This window comes from Tachysurus fulvidraco, chromosome 7 (genome assembly GCF_022655615.1).
Source record: "Tachysurus fulvidraco isolate hzauxx_2018 chromosome 7, HZAU_PFXX_2.0, whole genome shotgun sequence".
Lineage (NCBI taxonomy): Eukaryota > Metazoa > Chordata > Actinopteri > Siluriformes > Bagridae > Tachysurus > Tachysurus fulvidraco.
Window position 1 is genome coordinate 25,693,393 of NC_062524.1, and position 8,968 is coordinate 25,702,360.

At 38.4% G+C, this 8,968-nt stretch overlaps 1 long non-coding RNA gene across 1 annotated transcript; it reads right to left on the minus strand.

Moving 5' to 3' along the window:
• Positions 1-2,560: 2,560 nt before the first annotated feature.
• On the minus strand, positions 2,561-6,405 carry LOC113649969. Its single transcript, XR_003442303.2, has 3 exons — positions 6,122-6,405; positions 3,787-3,976; positions 2,561-3,271 (listed from the first exon to the last, which is right to left on the minus strand). It is a non-coding gene; the product is annotated as an uncharacterized LOC113649969 (long non-coding RNA).
• Between the last annotated feature and the right edge of the window lie 2,563 nt (positions 6,406-8,968).

The following is an 8,968-nucleotide window of genomic DNA, read 5'->3' on the forward strand; positions in this document are numbered from 1 at the left end:
TTTTGAAAAATCATAAAAATTCAAGAAAAAAACATTTCCCCAAAATAAGTGTTTTTTTTTTAAAAAATCATAAAAATTCAAGAAAAAAACATTTCCCCAAAATAAGTGTTTTAGTACATGTATTAGGACATCAGTGATGTGTGATCTGAGTTTGATGACAGTACAGTATATTACAGTAAAGCTATTGAGTATAATTTCCATAATAGTCAATTTATTGATTTTTAAAATTATGAAAAATCATAAAAAATCAAGAAAAAGAGATTTCTCCCAAATAAGTGTTTTAGTACATGTATTAGGACATCAGTGATGTGTGATCTGAGTTTGGTGACAGTACAGTGTATTACAGTAAAGCTATTGATTTTTTTAAAATATGAAAAATCATAAAAATTAAACAGAAAGACATTTCCCCAAAATAAGTGTTTTAGTATATGTATAAGGACATCAGTGATGTGTGGTCTGAGTTTGGTGACAGTACAGTGTATTACAGTAAAGCTATTGACTGTTTTTTGTGTTCGTTTTTCGAGGTTTGCACTTTGCAGACGGTCCCTTGGGGTCTCTTCAGTGTTCGCACATAGAGAATTATGTATTTTGTCCAACGCGGAGGAAAGCTGATATTGAGGAAGATTAGGTCGAAGCTGCATTCTAGCTGCCTCTCTACATTACTAAGATAAAAAAAGAGGTGTTATTCGTGTAGTAACACCCTTTAGCTCAGGTATTGACCCGGGAAAATCGAATCTGGGAATATGGGGCCAACTTTACTTAAGTACGCAAAAGACCTAGGAACCATGATAGTGAAAATGCTAACCCACATCCTTCAAAATAAAAGTTTGACTACGATACATAAGAATTCTTCCAAAATGTATGATGCTGTGGTCATATTATAGCGTAACAACATCACACTATAGCCTTCCAACACAAGCTAACTTTATGTTGCTGCTGAGACTCTTTTTCTGTGATAACTCATTTTATATTGTAATATACCACTACATGTGTTCTTCTTACTAGTCCAGTGATAACAAAAGAAGTTTTCTTACCTAAGTCAACCAGTTAAATTTTGCAAGATGAGCAATGTGGAAGAAAATGAATATTCACTGTCTGTAGCCTACTCTCTTCAAATGTCTTGTAGACCTGCTGCATTTTTTTTTTTAAAGGCGCATTTTGACAGGAAGTGCTTTTCAATTAAAATTTGCCTGATTACATTAATTTGAGTTCACTCAATATTCTCTCCATTTGGGATTAGATAAATATAATGTTTAACTTTTATTTAACTGCAATTGGTAGATTTTATTCCAAACATTTTTATTTGAAATTTAATTAAATATTTGCCTCAAAATCAAAAACACAATTATATTGAATACATTTTAACCAAAAACATTAATTAAAATCTACATGACCACAGAATCATTTCTTACAGTGTAGGAGTATCTTCTTGGTACAGTATCTTAGTCTCGTACGAGTCTGGTTAGATTTAAGTCAGACATATTTTATTTATATATTCATATCATTTACATATTGATGTACTTAAAACTTTGTAAGGTGTCTCAAATATAGAATTTTATTTTATATTTTATATTTACAAGACATCCTCTTGATACTATCCTTGAGTTATATTGAATGAGTCAGATGTTATATAAAAATTCTCTTTTATTACATTTGATTGAATTTGTATTGTAATTGGCTTAAGTAATTGTCATGTCTCAGGTTGTCTTCATTTACTATGACCGAACAAATAATACAAGTAAACAAAATTGTTCAGGAATGTGATCTTCAGACTTTATGATCATCAATCTGTTGTGGTAACGACAACCTGTTATTACATTAGTTTATATAGAGAGACTTTTTTGTTTTTGTTTTATTTGGAAAATTAAAGAGACACCAGACCAATAAGTCCCAGATCAAAGAATTTAGAGTATAATCTAAAATGTTTAATGAGCAATAAATATCTATGTTTTAATGTTTCTCCTGACCAGGAGGCATGAACTCATTTATTATGAAGTGTAACATTAATAAGGTGGCTTGCAGACTTAGCTGTATTTCTCTACACATCCACACGGTGTCACAAATTCCTGCTGTTTCAAAAATGGTGACTCAATTTCTGCCAAGAATTTCCTTTTAAATCCCCCAGTTTCTGCATGGCAGGTTAAATACAAATGAAAAGCTGCTCATACATCCAACAGAATATAAATAAAATTAGTTACCACACCTTCTCCCAACAGATAAACACAAACAAAACAGTACAATATCTTGAGAAAAGAAAGAAAAGGATAACATTTTTGTTAAAATGATAGAAAATATATTTTATTAAGGTAAAACAAAATAAATAAACTCCTACTGTCAATTATCGCAGGAGCAGGAGATCATACGTGGAACCAATAACAAGCACAATGTTACTTCTACATGAAGGTGACGTGACATATGGAAAAGTACGGTGACCCATACTCAGAATTCGTTCTCTGCATTTGACCCATCCAAAGTGCACACACACACAGCAGTGAACACACACACACCGTGAACACACACCCGGAGCAGTGTGCAGCCATTTATGCTGCGGCACCCGAAGAGCAGTTGGGGGGTCCAGTGCCTTGCTCAAGGGCACCTCAGTCATGGCCGGCCCGAGACTCGAACCCACAACCTTAGGGTTAGGAGTCGGACTCTCTAACCATTAGGCCACGGCTTGTCACTCTCGCGTTCAGATAAACCAACTCAGTGAGATGGAACTCTCAGTCGCTCTCAACAATGCAAATCAATCATCTGCGTGGTAAATTCTGACCATTCCATTGCCCATACGTGACTGATTTAAATAAGTGATTTGGTATTATAATGGCTCAGTGAGACACACAGATGAGCTTCACATTAGAAGTATACTTCAGTGTTTGTGTTTTTACTACTTACATTGAAAAGCTGTTTTTCAGCATACAAGTAAATTCTAATATCTTGCAATTTGGATGAAATAATCGAAGCCTTATTGACGCTACACAAACCTCATTTAAGAAAAAAATTAAAAAAAAATAAAATAAATTGTATACATAAAAAAATTCTCATTACTGTTTTACCTTGTGATGTGACTTGACCTTGTTTGCCAGTGTTGTTGACAACCTGAACTGCATTACTTTACCTATTGTTGTTGTTGTTGTTTTCATCCAAACTTTGTTGTAGCTTCGGAAAGATGGCTACTTCACCCATCTGATTATACTGTTTCCACCCACATCAAGCTCCTCAGAGCTCGACAGAATGCTCTATTCCAGAGCAGGAGAAAACACAGCGCGAGATCCTGAAATTGAAACCGAGTCAGGAGAGAGGGCAAGAGAAAGGGAAATATCAGTCTCTTGCTCTGCTTCTACTAATTCAACCTGTGAACCCCATGATTGAAGCCACCGTGCCGCCTCGGCAGATGTGGGAGACAAACCACGAGGCGCAGCCAAAGCTGAAAATGCAGCCAAGCGGGGTCGGAGATTGAGCAGGATCGAGAGTTGACTGGGCATGCTTCTCCCCCAAACAAACAATGCAAAAGAGTGCATGTCATCCCCCGTGAGCAGGGGCATGGATCCATGCATCTCTTAAAATGCTTGGATTGCAATATACTTCCATGTGCCTAGCTTTTGAAATATATATATATATATATATATATATATATATATATATATATATATATATATATACATATATATATATTTTTTTTTTTTCTCTGCACTAAACAGACAGGACATAATCGACTCAAACATACACAGAGTGCTTCCTGAAGACAAAGAAGCTGGAGAAATGTGACATAGACTTATATGGACTTACTGGTGCATAAGTAATTCTTCATGTGTCCTTCCTGAGCCATTAAATTGGCCTGTGTGCACACAGAGCTTCAGACACAACTTCCTCACAGAAGCGTTCCCATAGTGTCAGCTCTGATGCAGTGTAGAGTTCCCTCAAAAAGGGAACTTATTGTGGAGTGTCCACTATCCGAGTCCCTGAATCCCTGAATGGACTGTTAATATAGAAACAAGAAAAATGTATTATGGTCAAGAACTAGACAGTGCTGTATGAGACAGTACACAGTGTAGTGTAACAAACACTACATAATAAATGTAGTGAATGCAATAAATTTAGCCACATTATTCAGTTATCAGCAAAAAAGACTCTGACAAGAAGGTCATACTGGGATAGAGTTGAGTATTGTGACTGCTTCAGGGAAGATAATTTTGCTGTTGGTGGTGAGATGGAAGCTCTGGTACCTTCTGCCTGATGACAGTAGGGTTTTTAGTTGGTGAGAGAGTTGAGATTGTCCACAGCACTAGTGCCATTGCACATAAAGCAGCTGTTGTAAAAGGCGTCGATGGTGGGTAGACAAACCCAGAATCGTTTCAGCATTTCTCTGAATTTGCTGTAGAGGCATAAGGGCCGAAACTCTCCAGTTCCTGTACCAAACAGTGGCACAGCTGGTCAGGATGCTCTCTACGATCCTCGAAGGTGGTGAGGATGGGAGGTTGGATCCAAGAGTTAGAGGCACTACTAGGCAGTCTTGGCTAGGCAGGAGATAAGAGATATATTGTAGTCTCTAAACCATTCTTTGGGCTGCTCCAAATGCTTCCTATATGATGAACAGATATTGTTGAACACATTAAGTCCCACATCTGAAGTATCATCATATTTGTAGTAGTATTAGTAGTATTGTAGTAGCCCAGTCATGAGTCAGCAACATAAACAGCAGCATGAAACCTGATAAACTGGGGTCCAAGATCCAGTTGCAGAGGGAGGGTGAAAATGGGGCATTCAAAAACATTCAAAAAGTGTTTCTGTCAGTTGCTGTGAGATGACTGATTGACAAGTTGAAGTCTATAAACAGCATGCTCACATAGTTGACCTTTTTGTCCTGATAGGTCAGAGACAGGTCTTATTTGAATACTATTAGTCACTGGTCAACATTGTCTGCAGGTTGCAGGTTGTGATAGACTCCTGACTCAAGATTTAGAGGTGAATTTGTCCAGGCTTTGGTCAACCAGTTTGTGCTGTGATAATAATAATGAGTAGATTTACTCCATCTCATTCTGCAGTCATGGAATTTGTATGCAAATAAATAAGACAAAAGTGAAGGTGTTCAATTTGAGTTATCTTCAAATCCACCATTTGAAGACAAAGTGACTCCATCCATCTCTCTACCCAATTTTCTTGTGTAGCGCTTATCCTAAACAGAGTTGAATAGTTTCAAACACTGTTGTGTCTATGATCCAGGACCTTTTTCTTTACTGTCCACTAGCTTGTTCATCTTTCCTTTAATGTTCCTGTACCTCAGGTTTTGTCAAACTATGCACTGGAGGCAATGATCGTTTTAGTGACAAGTCTCCTCAGTAGAGCTGCCTTCAAAGTAAGGACACCGATTTTACATTTCCCTTTCTTTCCATGCTCTTTGGTTTTGTTCAAATTAGGAAATGCGTGAAAATCAGTCTGTGTCAACAGTATAGTGAAGTCTGACCATTCCATTGGCCATACAGTACATTGCACGCAACTGGTTTAAATAAGTGATTTGGTATTATAATGACTCAGTGAGACAGACAGAGATGATCTCCACATTATGAGTATACTTTAGTGCTTGTCTATTTTTACTAGCACACTGAAAAACCTTTTTAGCAAATTTTATCGGATGACAAGTTGATCAAAAATTTTAGAGGAATTAAACAATTAAAGCCTTGAATCGCATCAATTTTGTATGTAGCACCCCCTGCCCTACTTAGTCGTGTCAAGTCTAAGCTCTTTAGGGTGGGGAGACGGGTTCAATAACTTGGGGTCTCTCGACTAAAGAAATTAAAAATACTCTGATACCTGGACTCTTAAATACACAATAAAGAAACAAACATTCATGAAAACAGTTTTGTATTTATTTTTCTATATAAAATATATTGTGATATGAATTATAGAATGTATATATTTATATGTTTAAGTAAGTAAGTGTAAGTGAAATATGTATGACAATATATAGGTTTTAACAAAATGAATTATTGTCCACTTACTGAATAAACTGAATAAACAATGTAAACAGTTCAAATACTTCACTTTGAAATACACAAAAAACCCAGCAATGAATATGCACTCAAGGAAAATACTTAAGCACTCTTACTGTTAACTAGGGTCTCACCGTCAGTTAATAAGACGAAATCACGGTCATTTAACACATCTCCTGGTTAACATTAAAGCATAAACAAACTAAAACACTGTTTATAAAGAAAACAAATCCATATAACATGCATTTAGCACGAGCGTTTCTGCTTCCGCCACTCTCTCGAACGCGACTCTCTCAAACTCTCTCTCTTTTGATTGACACATTACCAACCAAACACATTGCACTCTCATATGCATGGGTGGGTATAAAATAATAAACATCCAATCACAGAAAAAATAACAAACTAGATAGAAACCAGCACATGTCTTCCAAGTGCATTTAAACCAAACTTTAGTATACACAGAGTTTCTCAACTCTTTCGCCGCCATTGACGAATTAAAGGGATACACACTCATTTTCAGATCACATAAAAAAAAATGTTAATCTCTTTAAACACAACAGTTTAATGAATAGTGTACTTAAACCTTATTATAAACAAATCTTTTCAGCCACAAATATTTGAATAGGGCAGTTATTAAAAAAATAAGCTTTTAAATAAGTATGACTTGAGCTTTTATATGCACATATTCTTAATAAAAGAAACATAACTAGTAAGAGGGTTACACTCTCCCCCTTCTAACTTCTCATGCCCTCATGAGGCAAAGAATTCTACATCTGAACTACTGTTCTGACAGCAGGGCAGGGGTTGGCAAGGACACATTGGCCATGGGATGGCACCATACAGTGTTGCAGACTTTCTTCTTCACTTTAACGGCATCTTCCATATGTACGACCATTCCTTGATGAATAACTGTTAATGGTTTATCGGAGGGTTGGCCCAATTCATCATAGGTCAGTTTAATCAAAGGCTTTACCTCTCTCCGAGATTTGCGGCACACTGAAGGTTCTGTCTCATGTCCTGAGACATTCTTGGGACCATTTTCTCCCCCTCCTAATTCATGACCCCCGGCTACTTCCATAAGTTGATCAGGCAGTATTCCTGGGTCATCTTCTGTCACACAATCTCTTATTACACACTCCTGGCCTTGATCATTGTCCTGACAGACGGTGTCTTTCTCTACTGTGAGCTGAGAAGTCGGTGGCCTACTTAGTATGCTGACAGGATCTGGGCGGTAGTACCAGAGATCATCATCATCACTTTCTGAAGTATCCACTTTCTCACATCCAGTAAGAGAAACATTTTCCTTCACCAGTTTATTTTGTCGCTTTCTAACTGTTCGTGCTCTGGTTACAGGTGGTTGCATAATTTTGTTCGAGTCATCCGAACTAAACAGTCTCACATTGTCTCCAATGGGTAACAGGTGATTTCTGTGAATAGTCCTCTCACCTCCCATTCCACTTTCAGGCCGTAGTCTATATACAGGTAAGTCTTTGAACTTCTCAGTGATAACAAAGATAACAAGAGCAAGTAATAAGGGGAATAACCGGTCGCCTCGTTCTTCGTACAGTTGTACCCATGTACAAGCAAACTTATATGTTGACTCCACTTACTCTTTTGGGTTGGATCCAGGGTTCCAAGCATAGAGAGAAGGGTTCTGTTAAAGCGTTCGGGTTGTGGGTTACCTTGTGGATGGTAAGGTGTTGTCCGTGATTTGCGGATTCCTAACATTCCTAGGAGCTCTCGTATTAGTCGACTTTCAAAGTCCCTTCCCTGATCAGAGTGAATACGAGAAGGTAAGCCATAGTGAACAAAGAACTTCTCCACAAGGACTTTAGCCACGGTCACTGCTCGCTGGTCTTTGGTTGGGAAGGCTTGAGCGTAGCGGGTGAATTGATCAGTTATTACAAGCACATTGGAAATGCCTTTGGAGTCAGGTTCTAGGGTCAAGAAATCAATGCACACTAGGTCTAATGGACCATTGCTGGTAATATGGTTCAACAGGGCAGACTTTGTAGGGAGGGTCTTCCTGGTAATGCAACGACCACAGTTCTTGATGTATTGCTCTATGTCCATGGACATTCGTGGCCAATAGAAACGATCTCTTAGTAACTCAGTGGACCGCTCCACTCCAAGATGACCTGATTCATCATGTAAAGACTGTATGACTACCAGGTGAGAACTTTTTGGGCAGAACAAGCTGAACAAGCTCTTTCCCACACTGGCGTTTACTGACTCTGTACAGTAGGTTGTCCTTAATGACCAGTTTTGGACACTGACGTTGTAGAAGTGCAAGGCTTGGGTCTGAACCTTTTACAGAGGTAGGTGCTCTGCCACGTTCAATGTCTTGTTTTACTACACTTATAATAGGATCTTGTTCTTGTGCCTTCTTTAGTTCTGAATTGGTCAGCTGCTCCATCTGTCCCATTTCCAGTTGAGCAGGATAGGAGTATGCAAGGGGGATACTATCTGGTGAAACACCTAGCTGGTCTACAAGCCTGGTGGATTCATCATCCCGAGGAAGACTGGCCAACTGACATATAGCTTTTACACCAGATTGTGGAATCTCAGCCCATGAGGTAGGAGCATCATCACTGCCAGGTTAACGGGATAGCACATCAGCATCAATGTTATGTTTACCTGGCTTATACTGGAGACGGAAATTATAAGTAGCTAAAGCTGCTAGCCAGCGGTGACCAGTTGCATTCAGCTTGGCACTCGACAGCACGTAGGTAAGAGGATTATTGTCAGTCCGCACAACAAACTGGGCACCATACAAATAATCATGATATTTATCTATGACCGCCCACTTCAATGCCAGGAACTCTAGTTGGTGGATCGGGTAACGCTGTTCTGAGGAACTCAGCTTTCTGCTCGCAAAAGCCACGGGCCGAAGACCTTCAGGATGTTCTTGATTTAAGACGGCACCCAGACCACTCAGACTAGCATCAACATGGAGGACATAAGGCAGGGTTGGATCAGCA